This window comes from Lissotriton helveticus, chromosome 5_1 (genome assembly GCF_964261635.1).
Source record: "Lissotriton helveticus chromosome 5_1, aLisHel1.1, whole genome shotgun sequence".
Taxonomy (NCBI): domain Eukaryota; kingdom Metazoa; phylum Chordata; class Amphibia; order Caudata; family Salamandridae; genus Lissotriton; species Lissotriton helveticus.
In genome coordinates, this window is record NC_136065.1 from 1399243874 (window position 1) to 1399267553 (window position 23680).

General features: G+C 47.8%; 1 protein-coding gene across 2 annotated transcripts in view; it reads right to left on the reverse strand.

The window, feature by feature from the left end:
• LOC144755444 (bile acid receptor-like) overlaps window positions 1-23680 on the reverse strand; it is a 614559-nt gene that overhangs the window by 483618 nt on the left and 107261 nt on the right. For both annotated transcript variants that reach the window (XM_078644369.1, XM_078644368.1), the window contains exon 2: window positions 1404-1480. The gene's annotated coding sequence lies outside the window, so the exon portion shown is untranslated. The remainder of the gene's footprint in view (window positions 1-1403; window positions 1481-23680) is intronic.

Genomic DNA, 23680 nt, shown 5'->3' on the forward strand with positions numbered 1-23680 from the left:
GACTCACGTCTGAGCATACCCTGCCAACTTAGGGCGAACAAAGAAAAACCAAAGGTGGTGATGGACGGAACGTTGACAATACAAACACTCACCCCCAGTCAACTGATCTGGGTTTAATCCATCACCGTTCTTTAGCTCACTCCGCCACCCCAGTTCAGACAGGCAAGCCCGGCTGAAGACGGCTGTAATGCCAGAAACCGGTCTTGGGAAGCTTGATTCCGGTCCAGGGAAGACATAGCTTGGCAGTTCGGGCTGGACTGTTCCCATGAGGCACAGGGTCAGACTGATTTGCATATGGCCATGTCTGAACTGGGGTGGCGGAGTGAGCTAAAGAACGGTGATGGATTAAACCCAGATCAGTTGACTGGGTATGAGTGTTTGATTGGTTCAGATGCTCCGTCCATCACCACCCCCTTTTGAACTACTTTTAAAATTAGAGCAGCATAGCGCTCCATACGGGAAGCAGCAGACATTGTCCCGCAAGTGCTGTGTGGTGCACTGCAAATACAAGAAGCAGCCGCCATTGTCCCCATTATTCAATAAACAAAATAGTGCTCACCAACTTATAACGCAGACCGTGTAAGAAGACAAGTAAAGGTTCAGTCGTTATGGGAGGTAACAAATGCAGACAAGGCAGTACTAAGGAGGGACTAACAAGCCCACTACGAATTGCAAGCCAGTGTTTACAAAGGACAATGACACAAGCCAATTAAAAATATGGGCGGAGATTTGGCTGGGCTTCAAGCCCATATTCCAATAGAGCATTCCTCGCAGCGCATGCGTTGCCCAGGCTCGACCTAAAAACCAGCAGCATCAGTGTCATGGTCTCATAAAAACCCATTACACAAGGCGAAAAACTTCGAAGAATAATTCATGCATCCTCTGATTGGACCAAGACGGGCGTGGAGAAATTATAAGCCAATGGACCTAATATATTAAATCATGACACTCTTGAGAATGCCTCAGGGGGATGTTTAGGTTGTTACATCCTCCTAATAAATGTATTTTGTGCCAAATAGTTGGGTACAGGTGCTTTCAGTAGAGTATGGTGAGGCGTCAGGAATATTTTTTCTTTCTCTCTCTCCACCTGCCAATCCTCATTCCTCTCCCTTTCCCCTGCACTTTAAGTCCCTCTTGTGCACCATGCTTGTCCTCTAATTTTAACCTTATATTCCAGCGTGACTGTTGGGGAATCTGAGGCCCCCCCAGTCTTACCGGCCAAGACAGTCCCCTGCTTCTGACACTTAGATCTGGCAGCATCCAGTTGAGGTTGCGTGAGATTATAAAATCTAGGCAGACATTTAGGCAACAAAACTATAACAGACACACAAATTGTGCCATGCCTTGCTTGGCAACCATTTCAGCTGAAAGATGGAAGCTGACAACAGCAGACCCATACTTACCAGTGCGACAATCCAGATTTACAGTTAGTTCTCCCCAATCTGCTCCGGAACGTGGACAGCTCCTGTCAGTAAGTTATCTGAAAACGGAAAAGGAGGACATGTTACTTGAAGAATCAGATGAGTACCATTTTGGCGCCTGGCACAATAGACATGCAACTCTTATGTGAACAATATTTACTTTATGGACGAGTAAGAACGAAGGGGCAGATGTATCAAGCATTTTTACGTTTGCAAATGGTGGTGAATCGCGCAATTCTGCCGTTTGCATACGCAAAATGGCCTAATCCAATGTGTGAAAGCTTTCGCAATTGCAAAATTGGTAATCACAAAAATGTGAATCCCAATTTAGTGAATCCCAAATTGACAATTCGCAATTTGGGAATCGCAGGCCAATATATGAAACATTCACAAGTTGTGAATGACCCAAAAATCATAACCAAACTATTTAAACAGGCTCAGAGGGCCTCAGAATCTTTCGCAATGGCAGCGCTGTTATGTCTTAGCGAGGAGGATGCGGATTCAAGCAGCAGCCAGAGAAGGAGGAGTAGACAGGAACGTATTTACAGAGTGAGCATAACCCTGTTTCAGCAGACAGAGGAAGAAATCCATGACAAATACAGACTAGACTCATCAACAATACTTGACCTGATAGCTGACCTACATCCAGTAATGGAGCATCAGACCCGCAGGACCCAAGCCATTCCCACACATGTGCAGGTCCTATGTTCACAAGTAAATCAAAAGAGAAGGAATGCCCAAATATTGAAAGAAGGTTTTTCCAGTCCAATACTGTAGTCTGTGAATACTTTATTTTCAATATCCAATATTGTCCAACAAATCAAGGTGTATCAGATCCAATGTAAAAAGTTCATGATCACAAATCCAATATTTCAAAAAGTTTAAAATGATACAGCCAATGACACAGCCTACGCGTTTCGTCCTACTTGGACATCATCAGGGCTTCATTATTGTGTGATCCCTAAAGCATGAATACATAAGTCATCAAATATGCGCGAGTTTTAAACACTTCCACCATAGAGTAGCTATGTCCCTTTCCAATGGCCTTAGTGTAATTCAAAAAACTTCCGATATGCGTCAATATCACCGCTTAACATAAAAACCATTGATTTTATTAAGTTCAGTTCCCCAAAACGATCTTGCTTCACTAGGGACCAGTCTTTCTCATTAGAATAGTAAGCTTATTTCAATCAAGAGTTTTCAACATCGCTTCCTTCTGGTCCCGTGACTCGCCCGATCCTGATAAATCAGATGAGTCACTCCACCTACTAGCATCAGGGAGCTACCAATGGGTGATAGCTGAAGCAGGAGGGGTGTCCCAAAGTTGCGTTTCACGCTTCTTGAATGATTTCTTGGATGCAATGGTACAGAGGATACACCAACACATCAGATTCCCCACTACACAACAGGTATTTCAGCAGACCAAATTGGCTTACTACCAGATAGCACAACTCTCACGTGTAATTGGGTGCATTGATGGGACACATGTATGCATCTGCACCCCCTCAGAAAATGAGAATGTGTTAAGGAACAGGAAATCCTTTCATTCACTCAACATCCAGGTCATATGTAATGCCTCATACATAATAACTGACGTAGTGGCCAAATATCCTAGTAGCACACAATGAATTCATATTCAGACACAGTGGAATATACACACGTCTCACTGGGGGAGAATTTGGCAAAGGATATACCTGCTAGGTAAATGCATGTTACTCACTCTGATAGACTCCTTGGATCTGTAGAAATAGTACAGTGATTAATCTATTGCCTTTCATCCTCTAGGTGACAGTGCATATGCTGTGCTCTCCTTCATACTCACACCATACTTTAATCCTGCAACTCAGAGCGAAAGGAAATAACAATGCGGCACAGAAGTCGACGCACAATGTCATAGAGTGGACATTCGGCCTACTGAAGAGTAGGTTCCGCTGTCTACACAAAAGTGGAGGTGCACTGCAGTATAGGCCAGAGATCTGTTGCAAAATTGTGGCCACTTGTGCCATGCTGCACAACCTAGCAACAACCCATGGCATACCATTGGACCTCACAGATTCGGAGTCTGGTGAAGAGGATGAACCACGTCCAGTTCACAGAGCAGCAGGTGGTGTAGGTGCAAAAACGATTCAAAAAGGGGGGTGGTGATGGACAGAGTATCTGAATTAAGCAGAACACTCCTACCCAGTCAAAAGATCAGGGCTTGATCCATCACCGTTTTTTAGCTCACTGCACCATCCCAGTTCAGAACCTGGCTACATGCAAATTAGTCTGACCCTGGCCCAGTGCTTCATGGGAACAGGGCAGACCAAACTACCAAGCCAATTCTTTACTGGAAAGGAAACAAGCTTCCGGGGACCGGTTTCTGGCATTACAGCCGTCTTCGGCCCGGCTTGCTTGAATCCTGATGGTGCAGCAGATGGCAGACAGAGACGTGATGAAATAACAGGCAAGAATTTCTAGGTGAGTAATGATGAGACAATGCACCTCATGACTTTTGATCAACTGTGTTTTTATTCACCTCAACATCAGGTAAACGGTGTGCACACAGCCATCACCTCCCTTCTTGTGTGTGTCTTTTTTAGGTCAGCATGGCATTTATACAGACCATGCACTAAATTCATCACTTATCATCATATGCTATGGGTTACTTCACCCATTTGCCTCCCTCGGTCACACCACTGACTACTTCTTAGGCCACGCACAGCATTAGAGCGGTCAATGTGTACACTGGCCTCCCTTTATGAGGCCGCATATGCCGTACCTTGCCTTGCACTCCTCCGTCTGGCTCAGTCACCGGTGGAGTAATGCTGCTGATGCTAGAGGCCTCCTCCCTGTCCCCTGCACCCAGTATACCTGTCCCACCTATAGTAGCTGTCTGTAGCTATTCAACAGCAGTGGTGACCTGCACCAATCCCCTGGCAACATCATTACTGCAGTGGGCCATTTCCACCTGCATGGACACAGTGCGTCTGGACAGGACAGCTGTGGCATTGCACAGACGGTTAACTGCCTTTGTGTAACCATCCAAACGGTTAAATAGGTGGAGCCTTTAGCGGCGTTTGGAGGCATGCACCCTCTGCATGGTGGTACAGAGCTCTTTAATCGCTGTTGTCATGTCTCTTAAACTTTCTGCATTTGCCCTATGGCCCTCTGCCACTGTGTTCATCTCCTTGATGCTGTCTTAAATGTCAGACTTGTGGGGATTCAGACACACAAGCTGCCTTTGCATTGACAGCATGCTTTTCAATTGCAGCCACTGCACCTTCACCTTAGTGCCCTCTAGCCCAGCAAAGACAGAGGATCCCTCTCCTTCCTCAGCAGCCCTGTGTGCTCTTGCTCTGCGTCTCCTGTGGTTGGTGTTGGTACGCTGCACGAGAGACTGATCACTTTGAGGCTGTACCTGCTCATCTGGCCTTGACTGTGGCTCTACTTGGATGTCTTCTGCTTCTACCTCCAACTCCTGTAGTGGAGCCACAATGCTCCTGCATGGTCTTTATTTTGTAAAATCATTTTTATTGACATTTTGTTTTTTCACAGTATACATAAGACCATAAAATAATCACAGTACATATTTACATTGTGTCATCTGATCTACTGTTGTGTCAGCCGTCAGTAACGACAAAGATCATGTTAAGCCAGATATCTCAGCTGTTTAGGAGGGACATGCTATCTCGTTATATGAGAGCTTGGGGCATTGTCTACTTGATGAACCGTGGCTCCTATATTGATCTGCGTTGCTGATGTTGGGGTACACCGCTTATTGTGATTTTATTAAGGAACGCAACTCTTCAACAAGAGCAACTGTAACTGGGGTTCACTATATATGAGATATCGCATTATGACTGGGGCCTGTGGGCTGATTTGTCTATTTTGGTCTTTGAGCTATGTGAAACTTGATGTGAGGTGAGAATGTCAAATGGTACTAATTACTGTACGTGCTCGGCTTGGGGTCACACCCTGCTCCATGTCAACTTTATGGGGGGTTGCCCTAGGCTGTCTCATGACGTGTCTCTTCCGTAGGAGCCTGGGTGTCTTGCACCAGTGGTTTGTCTGTTACTTCCTGCTTAAAGGAGTGGAGTAATAATGCCCATTGCATGGATATGTGGCGCTTGTGAGTGCTTTTAATTTCTTCTGCTCTTAGCACCTCTTCCTCTGCCGCTCCCCACTTGCCTACCTCCCCTCTCCCGGCCGCCAGTGGTGGACCCCCAGGTGCTCTCCAGTGCATAGCTATACTTCTCTTGGCTAATATGGTCGCGAGGGATGCGAAGGGTGTTTCTACTTTTTGGTGTTTTTGATGCTTGGCTATGCCTAGCTCGCAGGCCTCCCATGTGTGAATGTCTGTAAGCACTGTTACTGCCAGGAAGGTGGCGTGTATTGTGGTCCAATAGATTCGGAGCATTGGGCAGTCCCAAAACATATGGAGAAAGGATGCACTAGGGCATGTGAAGGACGTATTTGGGTAGTAGTGTTGGAGCTTTTCAGGTGTCAGGTAGGCGCAGTGTAGAATTGTATATTTTTGAAGCGGTAGTTGCGGGACACTTTTTTGAGGAACTCGAGTGCCCTCTCTATTCTTTGTCATGGAGTGGGCTCTGGATTTCTGCTTCCTGTTTCTCGTGAAGTGGGGTGAGGGTGATTGTGATAAGTGCTCTCACCTCCTTAAATAGCAATGTCACCAAGTGTCGCCCGGGGCCCATCTTTAGGATTGCGTGTAAGACAGGGTGCGTGGTCGGCTCTGTGTCTACTGTGTGCCAAACTCGGCAGCAGTCTCCTAGTAACTGGCTGTGTAAGAAGAACTGTCCTCTTGGGAGCTCCGTGTCTGTAGCAAGTTCCGCAAATGTCTGCAGTTGCCCGTTCACATAGAGGACGCCCTTCGCTGTGACCGAGTGCTCAGTCCACACACGTAACGCTCACTCTGTGTAGTGGGCACGGCCTTTGGGAAATCCTACCAGTGGTTGGATGGGAGAGTAGATGGGGGCCTTCCGTTTCATCTTGTGTACCCGTTTCAGACATGTGCGTGCCACCATCATCTGGAGTGGGCACTCCTGTATTGGTTCAGCTCCCGGTAATAGCATACGGCGTATGGCTGGGATTGGATTAAGTCCCGTGATTGTGTGGGTTTCCCCTAACGCGCGGCCCGCTGTCCACTGTGACACCCATTGTAGTTGGGCTGCGAGAAAGTATGCCTCAAAGGAGGGGGCACCTAGACCTCGTTGATCCATAGGTGACGACTGCAGTTTGGTGAGAGCAATTTGACTACATCCTGATCCTCAGATAAGAGTACCGAGGAGGGTATCCAATTAGCAAAAAGAGGGATGAGGGAACCACTCGGAGGTTAGTGAAGTAATATAATAATCGCGGGACCAATATCATCTTGGCCACTGCAATTTTCCTAATGGGGGCCAGGGGGAGATCCTTCCAGAAGTTCATGGAGGATTGGATCCCGGCCAGTGCCCTGCAGTGTTTTCCTTCATACATGTCTTGTGGCGTGTGATACAGTTGTATTCCTAGGTATTGTACCGCCAGGGTGCTCCATGATATATCTATGCCGTCCAATTGTATTTCCTGGGGTGGAGGCTGTCTGAGAATGGATATATTGTGGACTTGGGCCAATTTACCCTTAAGCCCGCTACCGCTTCAAAGTCTCGTAGTACATTAAAAATTGGAGTGAGATTCGAAGTGATGTCACTGATGTAGATAAGCTCATCATCCGCTTATAATGATACTGTGTGGATCGTTTCTGCAATTGGGATGACCCACGGAGGGTGATTGCAAGTGGCTCGATCACCATTGCAAAACGCAAAGGAGAGCGCGGGCAGCCCTGGAGTGTGTCTCTGAGTATTGGAAATGGCGATGGCACATGGTGTTCCAGTTTCACCCTGGTGGTCGGCTTGGAGTCTATAAGCTTAGTGTATGCGAGCAGACGGGATCCCGTGCCCATCCGCTGAATGACCTGCAGGAGGTAGGGCCAAAGGAGGGTATCAAAGGCTTTTTCCAGGTCCAGCACCAGGCATGCTGCGAGGGGAAGTGGCCCCTGACCTCATCCTGGACATGAAACAGATGCCTTGTGTTATAGGACTTCTTTCTCCCTGGCACATATCCACACTGGTCCAGATGAATCAGCTCCGGGAGGATTGTGGAATATCTATCTGTCAAGATGTTCCATATATTTTGTAGTCTGCTGGTAATAGGGCTATGTGCTGATATGATCCAACATGGTGGGGGTCCCTGTCCAGTTTGAGGAAGGAGACTATAACTGACTCACAGATGGGTTGTGGTAGCTCTCCCTTATCTATGGCCGCTTGGAACAGTTTCACCAGTTGGGGGACCAATTGCGGTGAAAAGGGCCTTACACGTGTCTAGGGCCTGTAGCGCCTGATTGACATCTGTCGTGGTGATGGGTTCATCTAGGGTGTGTCGGTTGCCTCGCGGTAAGAGAGGTGAGATGCACGTTCAAAAATCTATTGAGCAGCTCTGAGACTACTGGGTCGGAGGCTTTATACAGCTGTGTATAGTGTTGCAGGAAAACTTCCAGGATGGAGGCTTGTGAATGGACTAGTGTGCCCACTGTGTTCTGTACCGCTGTGATCGGTGGGAGGGTTGTGTGCTTTTTCACTTGCTGTTTCACTTGCCACACCAGCAACGCACCTGCTCTGTCTACCTCCCTGTGTACTCTAGCTGTGTGCACTCTAAACTTATACCTACAGAGGTCTGCTAGTGCCTCCGCAAAAGTGGTTTTAGCTTCTGCTACTTGGGTTGGCGTTTCCGCGTTTTTATCTTCTGCTTGGGTTAACGTGGCCAGAGTGCGTTCCTTTTTGATTATGCTATGCTCTAGGGTTTTACACACTCTAATTACAACTTTGAATGCATTCCATTCCATTGCACGGGTATTGGCAGTGAGTGTGTTCTCACGGAAATAATTCCTAATGTACGCAGCTAGAGTTTGGCTGAATACTGGGTCGTCCAGGCATTCTTTGGATAGCCTCTCGTTGGGGACCGGTGGTCCGGGCGGTCACCACGCCATGGTGATCGTGTGGGTATCACGGACAATACCCTTCGCAGATATTCAGATTCTTGTATCTTGGGTAGTATGGGCAAGGAGCAGAGGAAGCTATCCAGGCGGACCTTGAGATTGTGTGGTTTCGAGTGGAATGAGTAAAGCCTGATATCTTGGTATTTGAAGCGCCAGGCGTCTGTTAGGGACCAGTGAGGTGTCCATGCTGCAAAGCATTTGGCCTGCGCTTATTGCAGAGGCCGGGGGACGGGGATAGGAACTGTCTAAGAACGTTGTAATTCCCTCTGAGGCTCCATGGCGCTTGGGTGTGTAAGCTTAATGGGTGTGAGGGTGTGTCCCAGAATTTACTCCAGTCTGTGTTTGGTGCATAGAGCCTTTGCAGGACCACTGGTTCATCATCCAGGAGCCCCTGTGAAAGAGTGTAGCAGCCCTCTGTGTCAATTGTTCTGGATAGTTCCTCGTATGGGACCCCTAGTCAAATCCAGATAAGGGTCCCTCGTGCATAGGCCGAGTATGTTGTGGTGCAGAACATCCCGAACCATCGCTTGAGCAGTTTTTCTAGCTCTCCCGCTACTAAGCGGGTTTCCTGCAGCAGTGCAATCTGCTTGTTTTGTCTCTTTATATATGCAGATGTTGAGTAATGCATGGGTGCCGTGTGCATGCCTCGCCCTTTTATTGTGAGGATGGTAATGTTTCCTTTATGTGCCATGTGATGTTGGGGGGGGTCTAGAGAGGGTAGTATGGTCAGGCGTGGGGCAGAGTTTTAACCCACCTCCTTGTCTTGGACTAATTCCTCTGCACTGGTTCAGCTGTGGTCCCTCAGTGGTATGGGGGTAGGAATACAGCGTAGTGGTGTACGACTTCATGGGAAAAGACAACTGGGGTGGGGAACAATCCCAATACTGGGCACCTATCGCAATGAGTGAAACGTCCAAATGTACTCTTGTGTAAAAAGAGAACTTTGACATAGTGGAGAAGTGTGGTTTAATGGTTAGAGCGGCAGACCCTGATGCAGAGGTCTGGCCCGGGACCAGGGTTCAATTCCCGCCTTGCTGGGTCTTGGGCTCAATATCCCTGGACCTGATAATTCTCGCCTCGGTGCCTATTCTAATCATGGGTCCCACTCTGCAACTCTGTGCAATAGCATGCTTAATCTCCACAACGGCCCCAACAGCGCTGGGATGCCTGGCTTCACCTTGGGGGTGCCCAGCAGTGGGCATTTCACAGGGAAAAGCCAGGAAGGGTTCCACAGCGGTATGCGTACAGTGCCAAGACACCTCAGGGTATAAGTGCGCTATACAAGTACGAATTCATTTCATAGTGTGGCTGCGCATGACAGCGAGGTGGCTCTCCATAGGGGCATTTGTAGGATCACTTCGTGCTAGGTAGCCTAATGAAAAGGCATTTGGTCGCTGGACATGCAATTCAGTTAATCACATACCTTGAGTTACATTATAATGTTACTGTCAGGGTTATCCTGCCTTTATGATCTACTGGTGTCCGTTCATATTAGTGTTTTGGTAGTCTGTGGTGTAACCAGTGGTGGGGTTACTGAATCCACTCTCGATATCGATCCTTCACCACCGTCTTCCTCCCCCGAAGAGAAAATGCGTGGACATCTCTCCATGTCCGTTGTAGGTGAGGAGGGTCTGAGCTCCGCTGCTGCTTGTAGGGCTTTTTGTCATTCCTGTATGATTTGTTCCAGGTCAGGTGAGCCAATCGATTGGGTGCACATGTCTGAGTCTTTCCTTCTGCTTTGTCGTTTTGGCCGGCGTCTGCTGGTGGGCTGTGTCTTTGGACATCTAACAAACTTGCCATTTGCGCTGGAGTGTTTCTGACAATTTTCAGTCATGGGCTTCCTCTGCATCCGTACAAAATATGGTGGAACCGTTGCGCATAATTTTGAGACGGGCCGGAAACAGCAGGGAATATTGTATTCCTTCCAGCCTGAGGCAACGCTTTACTTCAAGAAACGAGGACCGTTGGCATTGCACTGCTCGAGAGTAGTCGGGAAAGAGCATTATTTGTTTGTTCTCTATGTGGATGGGGCCATGATGTCTGGCCGCTCTGAGTACCGCATCGTGGTCCCTGAAGTGTAGCAATTTTGCTAACATCGGATGAGGTGCGGCACCAGGAGGGGGTCCTCGGGCCAGTATCCTGTGGGCCCTTTTGATGGAGAAGAATGCCTTGTGCTCCGTGACTGGAGTAAATGATTTGGTCCATGCCTCCATGTACACTACGGGTGGATGCCTTCGACTCCCTCCGGTAGGCCCAAGACTTGTACGTTGCATTGCCTTGAGTGACCCTCGAGATAATCAATATGCTCCTCCATGGTCGTCATTCGACCTAGCTTGGTCTGCAGGGTCTCTTGGTGTGTGTTGATTTGGGTTGCATGGTAGTGATGATTTTCTCCCCATCTGACACGTTGCCTGCCAATTTGCGATGGTAGTCCCGGAGCAGGCTGATGTCTGTGGTTAAAGTACCGAGTCTTTCCTCCATTGAAACTCTGGAGTGTTCGATAGATGCAAGCCCTTTGTCCATATTTTCTGAGAGGGACAGTTCTGTTTGGACTGTTGCAACTTTAGGTGGTGGTCTTTAGCCTGCAGAGGTGTCTAGTGATGTCCCTAACATCGCTAAGTTTGCTGGGGCACACTGTTTTCTCATTTTGCAGGTCTGAAGTTTGTGTGGTCATAAGGAGGGGTTGCGCCCCTTCTCAGAAGGAGAGGGTAGCTTCATGACGGGACTCTGATGCAGATAGCGTTCTGTTGGCTAAGTGGGAAGGTGCGTGAGGACTGTAGGAGCCTTCTCTCTTGGGACACGCACTGGGGGCCACTCGTTCATGGGGCCGTCTCCTTGTAGTTCCATGTCTCTCGCGGGGTGTGCGCCTATTCTGGAAGTCACCAGCTGTAGCTGCTGGCCGCCTTTGTATCTTCAAATACAGTTGGGCTCTGAGTTCGTAATGGCCACCTATCTACTCCGCCATCTAGGAGAGAGTTCCTATTCTTTGCTGGGCTGTGGCGCTGTGTGTTCGCACTGTGCAGCGCATGGTCTCCTGCTCGTGTCTGTCCTCAATCCCCTAGTACCAGGAAGGAAAACAGGTGGGCCGGCACGCCAGGCCTCCACTAGTGTCTTTCAGTTCATACGCCGCATGTTATTGCTCACGTTGCGTGGCCTGTTGACGGTTGTTGTCATAGCCAGTATGCTGCTGCTGAGGTACCCTCTCGTCGTATGCATATATGTGTGCCATCCACTGGAGCCGTTATTGTCGCTCCTTAGTCACCCTCTTGTCTCCAGTCCTGCCTGGCCCCGGGGTGGATTGTAGCCCTTTGGTTGTCACTTCTGTGCCCGGGTTCTCATCTGCGCTGCTTAATAGGGAGAGCTTCCAATGACCGCTGGGTTATTGTGAGTGATGGTTTTCACGTTGAAAGGTGCTCTGTCATCCGCTCTGTGCTGAAGGAATGGGGCGGGCCGATGCGCCTGTCCTTCATGAGTGCCTAGACAGCCCTCCCTCTGCGCAGTACCGTTCACTCCGTCTGGTCTCCTGCTAAGTATTTTTGGGGCAGAGGCACTGCTACTGGGGCCCCTCTCGCCAGGTGTTGAGGTACGTACCAGTCACCGGGGTCGTCCATGTTACTGGACGGTCGCCATCTTGACTCCAGGCTTGCCTTACCTCTACATGTGTGGGGTTCTCCTGAACGCCCTGTCTCGTCTACGTACTTTTGCTGTTCACCGGGGCAGTGGCTCGGGGTTCTCGTGCCGCAACATGTCCTCACTGGGCGTGCGTCCTGTTCTTCATCTGCGCCCGTTGATTCCCAGTGTGGGGGGAGGGGACGGAGCGGGATGTCAGCACTGGCTTGTGTCAGCATCCTGCTTCGCTGCACTTTCACGGGCTGCCAGTGAATCCGCTACAGTGCCTGAGCGGTCGCTGCTCAACTCAGGTGCGGCTGTGGGATTCAGAGCTTGATCACGGAGCTCGCCAAGCCATCTTGCTTTCAAGGCCGTAGTAATTCAGGACCTGTTTCCGCTGAAAATCACAATGTTATCATGGTATGGAGCTCAGCGTCGGGTTCCTGTGGTGTTACGACATCTGTAGGTTTGTTTTGCATCGACTAGACACGGTGTAGCTGGCGAGATTCAGGCCTGATGTAGGAGCCTCAGCTCAGCACGTCCACCATCGTGGCCTGCTTGGCCAGGCCCCGTACCTATGTGGTCTTGGAGCTAGTTATATTGGTGTTGTGGTGTCTGACTCTTCTTCCCCTGCCTGTTCCTGGATCTCTGCTGGCTCCTCTATTGGTGTGTCTTCACCCTGTGGTGCAGGTTCATCTGTGAATATAACAAAACTACTTATTGTGTGTCCTACTTTATGTTATTTGAAAATGAAATGTACTTGAGTTGGTATACCTAAATGATGTGTTTTTTCAAGCTTATTTTTTATTAACAATTATTTTCACATTTAGCAATTATATTAGCTTTCACAATGCTTGATATACGTTACATTTTGAAACAGCTCATATTGGTATTCTTTCCTAGGTAGCTAAGCGATGTCAAGGCTGACCATACATTGAAAAAGAACAAGTGCTTCCGCTTCCTCTTTTATGTAGTGCGCTAAAGGGAGTACAGATTCAAACCATGAGGGAGCGATAACTTTGATTTTACCTACATGTCTCATCAACCCGTCTGTTCTTTTGTGACGAGTCTTTTTTCCCTTCCAACTGGGAAAGTCCACAAACTAACTAAACTACCCCCCCCCCCCCCCCCAAGTAATGTAGGGATCAATGGTGGTGGTGGTGGCTGAGTAGTGCATTCTTTGGCCCGGTGGTGTGGCGAGTGATCCATAGTTTGTTTTACAGGACTGCATGTCCCCTTCATATCTCTTCAGTGGTAGAGACTCTCTGTTCTCATGGATCACATGAACTAGAACTGGAACAGGTGCATATCTCTAATCGAGGGTGGGCAAACCGCCAGGGAGAGACCTTCCGTAAGATAGGTAACTAATGGACCCCATTTTTATTAAAAGTCCTTATAGTCATCCCTGAAAATGTCCAACATCCTCTCAAGGCAGAGAATATTCCGGAGACGTGAGTGCCATAGAGATATATCGGGTGCCACTTTCTTTTTCCAGGCTTCAGCAATTGCAGTTTTGGCCGCACCTAGACAGGCCCACATAACAGTTTTGTCTGCCTTAGTTTGATGTTCAAGTTCCGGGTCCCTAATGCCCAAGAGGGTTCCCTCTATGGAAGATGGCTTGTGGTATCCCAGAATGTCTTTGATGTGTGCCAGGATTTCCTCCCAAAAAGTTTTGATTGTGGGATAATCCCACCAAATGTGCAGGAAGTCCCCGAGAAGGCTGCATCCCCTCCAGCACATATCAGAAGTATCCTGGAAAATCTTTTTATGTTTGGTGGGGTACAAGTACCAGTCCACTAGGGTTCTAATGTGGGCTTCCCACAGGTCGAGGGAGTGATTAAACTTGGAGATGTCAGCCCATAACCACACCCATTCCTTGTCAGATATTTCCCTCCGTGCCATGTCCTCCCATAAATTCATGTATCTGGGTTTCAGTGAGTGCGAAGAATAGAGCAGCGAACTGTACCGATAGAAATTATCCCCTTCATGGAGCCCACCCGTTGCACACATTTTTCGATCAGTGTTCTTTCTTGCATTGCTGCTTCTCTAACCTGTGGGGTGAGGTCCCAATGTTTAAGCTGGAGATAATGGAAGTGTTCGCAGGGGGTCAACCGGAGCCACCTTTAGCAGCTGTCAAAGGTGAGGATATCCTGGTTATGAAAGAGGTCTGCAAGCGCGAGACACCTGCCCTCCCTCCATGGGTCAAATGGGCGCTCGTGAAGTGCAGAGGGAAATTCTGGGTTGAAGTGGATTGGTGTATAAGGTGATGGAAATGCGGCCCACCCCTCCACCCTAGAGACCTCGTATCAGACCTTCAGAGTGGTGCGGGTGGGAGTGCTGATGTAAGCGTTTACGGGTCTGTCTTTCTTAGGTTTCCATTTGAGGTCCCATATTGTCCTTCCCTCTATCGCCCTGTCCATATGCAACCAGTGTTTATTCGATTCCCTCTTGGACCATTCCGCCACAATCCTCAATTTGACCGCTTTGTAGTAGAAGACCGAAAACAGGGAGACCCACACCTCGCACCCCCCTTGCTCATCTCAGGGTATGGCCCTGCCATTCTGCCAGATAAAGTGGAGAATCAGGGAACTTATCTTGGGAGAAGTTCCCTATACAGGTCAATTGGTAGTGCCTGGAAAAGATATAGAAATGTAGGCAACACTGTCATTTTAATTGCATGGATGTGGCCCAACCAGGAGATAAAGAGAGGTTTCCATTTTTTGAGGTTGAGTTAGAGTTGGAGAAGTAGTTGGCGCATAGTTGGCCTGATACAGATCTAACCCTGGGGGTAGTTTGCGTAGTGGCACTACGCGTAGCTACGTGAAGAGCACTAAGCAATACGCAAGCTGCGTGTAGCTATGTGCACTGCGTAGTGCGGTAGGGTAATGCTGTTCGCACTGATTGCACAGTGCCGGATGCTTGTCCGCACTGTGCAACCATTGCAAATGGCATCTTGCACAGTGCAAGCGGTCGTTTTCTGCTGCTCGAGTAGATTTGTACTTGACCGGCAGCTTTCTCAACTCGGACTGGTACGTTTTCACTGCGAGCGGTCGCCAGCATACGCAACCACTCGCAATGAGAAACCTGACCTCCTCGCTTTGAGAATCTCACCGGTAGGTTTATTTTCCACGCTCGCGATCAGCAACTTGATGTTGCTGATCGTGAGGAAAAAGTCTCGCAAGGATGTTGATTTTGGTCGCTCACAGTCGCCAACTTGACGTTGAGGACCGTGAGCAAACAAAAAATGCCTGCTATGCTGCGCATTTTTCCACTGTGCTACGTGTAATTCACGTAGTTTGTAGTATGCAAACTACGCACTCTCCGTGAGCGTGGCGTTAATTGTATACGCAATTATGGGAGTGAGCGTATGGCCCACTGAAATGGGGTGCGCTCTCTGAGGCGATTAGCCTCTACATCTGGTACTGTGAGGTTTAATATGGATGATTTGGTTAGATTGACTCTAAACCCCGCTACCTCCTCAAAGATGTTCATCTCCCTCTGTAGAGCAGGAAGCGAGAGATCTGGGGAGGTGAGCAACATCAGTATATGATCTGCGAAAAGTGAGAATTTATGTTCCTCACCCCCAAAAGTAATGCCACTTATCTCTGGGGTCTATGATTAAGGCAAATAGCAGGAGTGATAGCAGGCAACCCTGCCTATTCCCTGTAGTAAGGAGGAATGGGTTGAAAGTGGTCCCGTTAACCTGCACCCTAGATCGCAGTTGTACATAGCTCGCCTTGATCATGTTTGTACATAATTGGCCTTGATCATGTTTATGAATTTTTCCCTGAACCCTAAGTACTAAAGTGTGCTAAAAAGGAATGCTCAATCCACCTTTTGAAAGCTTTTTCGGCATCCAGAACCACAAGGAACGCCGGTATCTTGCGTTTAGTTACTTTTTCAATTAGGTGTGGTGTCCTGCGGATATTGTCGTGGTCTGCCTGCTCTTTCTGAAGCCTGATTGATATGGGTGGATTAGATCCGGCATCAGGGCCTCTAGCCTCATCGCCAAGATAGAGCAGTATATTTTAGCATCCAGGTTCAGGAGCGCAATTGGTCTATATGATGCACATTGATGTGCGTTTTTCCCCGGCTTGGAGATCACCGTTATCACCGCCTCTGCAATGGGAGGGGTCACCCAGATTCCCTCTGCCATAGTATTAAGGAACAGGGTGAGCTGTGGAGTAATATTTAGCGCAAAGGTTCTATAAAAATGAGCCGTTAGGCCATCTGGCATGGGGGCTTTATTGGGCTTAAGTAGTTTAATTGCTGCCCCTACCTCTTCCTCGGCAATAGGTGCATTAAGGGTATCGTTCCAAGTCTGGGAGACCTGCAGGATCTTCAGCGCCTGCAGATACCAACGTTGCGCGTCTGCATCGCGTGGTTCACCTGTGTATAGCCCCTTGTAGAATGTCCCAAATATATTCGCCTTCTCCGCATCTGAGTTCACTATATTACCTTCCCCATCTTGTATGCCTCCAATGTATTCCCTTTCTCTCTTTTCCCTAAGCTCTCTGGCTAAGTATGTACTCACTTTGTTCCCCTGTGTGTAAGAGAGCGGGCGCAGACCAAGTAGGGTATATTCAGCCCCATTAGTGTAAATTGCCTAGATTTTCCCCCTGAGCGCAGTTTACGCTGTAGAACTGTGGAGGGCGTTTTTTAATGCTCCTTTTCAACAAGTTTCAGTTCTGTCTCTAAATCCACCCTCTCTCTGGACCTCTGTTTATTCAGTGTAGCATTGAGCTCAAGACATTTACCCCTCAAGACTGCCTTAAATGCATCAAAGTTTTTTAAGGGACAAGGTGTCGTGCAGTGAGTTTAACTTAAGCAGTTCTGTAATAGCCCCCCCCCGTTCATCTCTTAGCAAGCTGTCCCTTGTTAGCGAAACCGGGAAGTACCACCTTGGTATCTTGGGTGTAGCGTAGCAACAGTTCAAACAGATCAAGACGGGGGAATGGTCGGAGATCGTGAGTGGGAGAATTTTTGCCTCCTGGAGTGAGTCTAATAGACTTTGGCTAACAAAACATAATTGAGCCTTGAATACGTTTGGTGTACATGGGAGAAAAGTGTATAGTCTTTGGCTGAGGGATAAAGGAGAAGCCATGCATCCCTTAGCCCCCAGATTGTGCAGCCTTTGTTTAATTCCCTTGGGGAAATTGATTGCAGCGTTTCTATGTGGGCGCCTGCTATCTGATTCTGCCAGCCAAGTGAGATTAAAATCCCCCATGAGAATCGTCGGGCCTTCCGCAAACTCTCCCAACAGAGCTAGTAGCATTGAGAGGAATGCAGGTTGGCCCACGTTCGGTGCATATGCCAATAAACCTGCAGAGTTGCCCTCTCAATGTCCCCTTCACCATGACTATCCGGCCTTCCTTATCCGACTTGATGGCCCACGGTTCGAATTTAATAGAGTAATGAGATAGTAGCGCCACCCAGCTGTTTGGTGCTAGCTGAGGATCTATAGATAAGGGAGTAATATTTGTGGCGAAGCCACCACTCCTCAGAGTGTTTTAAATGCGTCTATTCGAGTGCCATTACTTTGAAACGATGGTCAGTCAGGTACTTCTAGTTATTTTGTCTCTTAAGCGGCAAATTCACTTTTTCTCATTCCAGGACACTATGGAAATCACTATGACTCTGTGTTCAAGCCCCCCTCACATGTGCCCTTTGAAATTAATGTCCGGGTCTCACCCCTCAGATCCATTGCCAGAAACCTGCCTTGTCTCCCACTCTTCATTAGATCCCCGTGAACCAGTGTGTTTGCAAAGCTAGCGATCCCCGCCGACCACCACCAATTCCCTTGAAACCCCCCAACAATACAAACAACATTACCAACAACAACCTGTGCCAGATGGCTCCTGAGCCTCCAGCTGTGGAATTCATGACACACTGGTTCGTGTTTACGGGCAACTTGGCCAGATCCCGCACCCATGTCTGTCCCTCTCGCTTAATATGATTGCCAGCTGTTAGCGCGACCCATCATAGATCCAGCATGTTCTGGGACGTACAATGTCTTGTCAGCCAATGTTCATTCTGGCTTTGTTGCCAATCTCACCCTTGAATGACCCCATCTCAGGCGCACTGTCCTTGTGGGGCCTATACTACCTCAGTTCTCGTATTCCTGTTTATTTTACGATCTAAGGCGTCCACCCTTGGCAATGGTGATCTAATGGGTTCCCTTATTACTGTCATGGTCCACCCCCCTCGATGTGTCTTGTGTGCTGTCGAAGTCCAAAGGGGGTAGTCCCATTATTCTCAGACCTTCTTCGAGTTCTGTAATATGGCACATTTTATTGTTATATTCAAAGCTCAAGCCGAATGGGTATGTCCACCTGTATTTGACTTTGTCTGTTCTGAGCTTCATGGTGATGGGCCTAAATTGCTGTCTCCGGCCAGCGTCGCGGGTGCTAGATCATGATATATGATGACCTGGAACTCTTGAAAGGCTATGTCATCGTTCTTCCTGGCCGCCTGCAATATAGCCTCCTTAACCTTAAAGGAGTGGAGCTTGGCAAGGATGTTATGTGTACGTCGAGGATCCCCAGCTGCTTGGTTACCAATGCAGTGTGCTCTTTTGATCTTGATCTTTAGCTGGCGCTGGCCCAAAATCTCTGCAAATAGACCTTCAAGGAAAGGCCTTCAAGTCCGGTCCCTCTGCCCCTTCCTCCAAATCTCTAATTCAGATGTTGTCTATGCGAGATCTATTTTCTAAATCTTCCATCTTCAATAGGGTCTGATGCAGTTGATTTTGGAAGTCTTGTACCCACTTGTCTAGATCTTGTGCCTGTGCTTCCAACTCCATAACTATGGTGCCCACCAAGTCCACATCGTGTTGGAGGGAGGACATGTGTTCCTTCAGGTCAGCTTTGAGTTGGTCAAGGGATGCCTTAATGTCCTGATTTATCTCAGAGCGGAGTTCCGTCTTGAACTCCCTCATAGAAGCCATTAAGTCCTCTTTCGTGAGTTCCCTGGTGGTGGAGACTTCTCCTTGTTCTGGGGGTTGTCACTTCTTAGAGGGAGTGAACAGATTGGAGACCTTGTTTGTCACCGTCTTTGGTGGCATAGTGTGAGCTGGGTGTCCCCTTCTCTTTATGTGCATGTGGTCTTCTGCGGACAGCACAGGAGCCTCCCCTTGCAGCTTCTTTCGAATTCAATGGCCGTTGGTTCTACTGGTGCATTCCCTTTCCCCTGGGCTAAGCTCCTCGTGGTATGATATCCTCACCCCAGGGTTACATTGAGTCATTCCTAGGGCCCCTCAGTGTGCTGCCAAAGGGTATCTCTTCTGAGGTTACTTCTTACAGCGCTTTCTTCATTCCCATCATTGTGTTCTGGGAACCCACTGTAGTGTAGGCGCCTGGGAGATTTACTTGAAGAATGCCTTAATTGTCATGATATTATAGTCAGGCAGAGCCAGGCCAGGCCTCCCGGGATGAATCAAACGTCCGGCTAGCTATCTTGGTGCCAGAGGGGGTCGCTTCTCCTGCACCGCCCGCTACCTCACCCCTGGATCAGGGCCTCCCCCCTCTCACCATCAAGTATGCGCTACTCCGCTCTGGCACCTCTGCGGTCCTGCCCGTCGGGGGGATTGGGTGCTTCCGAATGCTGCCACTCTGTGCCCTTAAAAGCTCATCTTGATTCTCTTCGGAGGTTGGGGGATCAGAAGATTCAGGACCTCTTGGTCTTCCCCAGCGAATCCCGGTGTCAACACCGCTGGAACTCAGGTCCGTCCGGGACTGCTGCCATTTTGTGAGGCTCCGATGCTGATGCCCAAGGGCCTTCGTTCGCGCTTTATAAGTGTTAAAAATAAATAAATAAAAAAAATTAAAAAAATCCCTCCCGGCTACCCCAGGATCTTCTTTTTCTGCATTTCAAATGGTCACGACCACTTAGTCTGCAATAGAACGTTTTTGGGTGATTTCTGATGTGGGTTTTAATAGTAGGACAACGACGTGGCTCCGGAGCCGATGTGAATCACGTCCACCCGGCCATCTTACCTGGCCACGCCCCTATATGATGTGTTTTAACTGGTTATTTACTGGTGGGTCTCAACTGCGGATATGTTTCTCAGTATCATTGTTTTCCTATCTTATGTGTCTGACTGCATCTCCCATGATGCATTGCTGGGTGGTAAAAAAATGTGGGCTGAAGTGGCAATCTAATTTTTTCATTCAGTTATTTCTAAGAGGGTTTTTTTGTGAGTCATGGGGCAGGTGTATTTTAGCATGCATCCTACTTTGGCTGGTGTTGGTTGTGGCTGAGCTGTTGATGTCTGCTATGCCACTGATGGATTCAGGCTGTAGGGTGGACTCCGCCAAGTCCTCAAGAGGGGTGGACGCCAGCTGTGTTGATGGTTCTCCACCGGTCTTCTTGGTGTCTGCAAGCCTGCTTGCCACCTTCTCCTTTGCCCTTGAGCGCAAACCATACCAGCGCTTGCGTAGGTCTTCTATGGAGCGCTGTGTGACCCCTTTGGCATTTACTTTGGCTTGGATGTCCAGCCAGATCATCCTCTTCTCAGACTCTGGGATGTGTAGGGATTTTTTACCAAATAGTTGCTCATGGTTCTTTAGCATTTCCTCAATTAGGACCTCCAATTCTGTTTTACTAAACTTTTGCGTTCTCTTGCATCATGCAACCTCCCTTGCCTTCTCCTGTGAAGCCATGATGTGTATTTATGCCTGTCTGCACTCTCGATGTTCTCCTGAGTGGTGTGCTCCTGCTCTCAGCCTCTTCCACAGCCTCAGGCACTGAGAAACAGCATGGGGAAACACACTTCCTTGTTGTGATGTCATCAAACAGCATCGGAATAGCAGCTTCGCTACTTTGCTATTTTTTTATTTTGCGAATTCACTATTACAGAATTGCTAATTGGGAATCTGTAATTGCAAATGCGAATATTACCTAATCGCAACTTTTTTGCAAATTCTTTCCTGCATTGCATTTTGCGAATCCTAAATAGCAATGAAGAACAATGATTCGGTAAAAATCGCTATTTGGAAATCGCAAAATGCTTTTTGATACATCTGGCCTTAAGAGAGCTAGTAAGGGTGTGTGAGAGTGTCGTTTTTAGACCTTAGGGACCAGAGTATACATAAGTAAAGTTTCAACAATATGTTTTGAAAACCCGGCAAAAAGAGACTAAATCAAAACATGCGGACAGGCTTAAAAAGGCGAATTACAAATTCACAACAGGAAGGTGTGTTAAACCAAGCAATAGGCTTTTACAAACCCTACTTCCTCAAACTGTTCAATCAAGAAAGATTTGCTGAAAAGGTTGCACTGTTGAAGGACTACGGAAATATTATTGAAACTTTCGAATGTTAGTTAGATTGCAATATATTTTTTGCCTATGACCCTTACAGCATCAGAGAGCAAGCAGAGAAAATCCTTCATAGATGAGTCTGAAGTCTGACAGGAGTTGAACCAGTGTGAAGAAGAATCTTCAAGCATGAGGCCACACGACCAGCCTCATCTTGTCTCCGTTTCCTTTCCCCCCTACCCCCTCTGTGATTTCTTGGGTTGAGTCCTCTCTTCTCTTGATTGCAAAAGTAATAGGGGGCATAGGTGGCAAATCATCTGCCGTGCTCCTGCAGATCCAGAGGACACAAAGGCTAGTGTTATATTTAACAACTCTTGTGTAATCTGACAACCAGTCCAAACAAGCATCTTCAATGCAATAGATCTCGCATTTATGAGAGTTTGACCTATTGGTATTGTAAATGACAATGCCTTTTATTTATGTTTTAGTTTTTAAAACAAAAATAAAAGGCATTGTCATTTACAATACCAATAGCTTAAAGTCTTGCAAAATGCAAGACCTATTGCATTCCAAATGCTTGAAGCCATCGCTGAGTTGCCCCTTCTGTCTCCCATGGCCCCAAAGAGCTCCTGTTTGCTATGAGTTAAGTAAACAAGCCGGTGGTCAAAACTGCGCATGAGAGACCCTCCTGCCCTCCTGCAGTAAGAGAAACTCATTAAAGAAAATAGTGTTTACAGGCTGAAGAAGGCATACCGTGTAACAACAGAAGTAAAAGGGCCAGTCTTCATGGGAGGTTACAAATGAAGAAAAGTGGTACTAACGAGGGACTAACAAACCTAATAAAGAGTCAGAAGCCAGCCTTAATGATGGACAATGACACAAGCCAATGACGAACGAGAGTGAGCGGGGTTTCAAGTGCATACTCCAATACAGCATGGCTCACAGCGCATGCGCTGACAGGCTTGACCTAAAAAGGGGGGGGGGCGTGCCAAACAGTGCAATTTCTCAAAGGCCCTCACTAGTAGTTTGGTGGATTTGGTGCGGGAATCATGAAAGGCCACAATTCTCAATTCAAGCCATTATTTCTCGACCGAATTCCACCAATTACGAATTTTATTCCGGAAAATGAAATAACCAAACAGACCTTAGATACTTTTTGTGTGTGAGTTGTCCCCGTTTTGGCTAGATAAAAACAGAGATTTTTGTCTGGAAAAGGGCTGGTGGGGTCTGGGAGGGTGGGATGGGAAGGTATGTTTGTGTCTGCTCTCACTGTACTCCTGTCAGGTTTAACTGTGATGCTGCCCTATTAGTAAAGACTGGTCCGGTATCTCCGGGTTCAGAATTATTGGGCCTGGAGATTCCCGACCCTATAGTTCGGGTTACAGAGAAACTTGGAATTGCACTTGGCGAACCTTTACCCAGAGTTATAACTTTGGGAGAAATTCCACCACTTACCAGGAGTGTTTAAATATCAGAAATGCTTGGCTGCTGAATGTACCCATTACCCCATACCTACGTCATCAGAATTTGCATCTTGGATACAATTTGTTTTCTTATTTCTACATCTTAGCACATCCGAAGACCTCTACAAGAATAAGGCCAAATCACGATTCTTTGGCAAAGAGTGTGGGGTTTCATTAAGGACCATTCCTAATATGGATAGTGTAGCGTCCTCCCCAGCCCAGGTATATGCAAATGATCATGCCACAAATGGAGCTTGGTAGTACACATCATTATTCCTCAATGTGTAACCGTTAACTGAACATTCTACATCACAAATTCTATCACCCACACCCATGCACTTACGGCACTGTTCTAGGGAGTTCACCAGGAACAAAAAGGGTCCAGTCATCTCTAACTCACAGAGCACTACAGATAGCACTTTTCATTGAGGGTTAACAATAGCTCCTTCAAATTTAGAATGGTGTCCCTATCTGTAAGTTATTCTTAGGTCTCGGCTCTAGGTGGCGTGCATGCGCTGTCTTGAACCAAGACCTGCTGTATCTACTTCTGGGCTTACAGCCCGGTATACAAGCTTACCATTTGCTGGCACCATGTTGCTCCATTTTTACTTTTTTTTAGGTCTCCCAATAGGTCAAAGGCATGCATACGTCATGCCGCTTTTGTTTTTTAGCCCTCCCCGAGTACACCGCCCAACTAAATGTTACGCATACGCAGCGGCCATTATGATCTATTTCTGGACTACTTTTTCACCGGTCCACCACATGTAAGGAGTGCTGGTGTGTACATAAGCTACTAGCGCAGTTTAAAAAAAAAAAACATGCTACTGCACGGCTCATGATGGCCCCAGCCACTGCTTCCTCCTCCTGTGCTGGGGACCTGTAGTTGCCCATCCCATCGTCC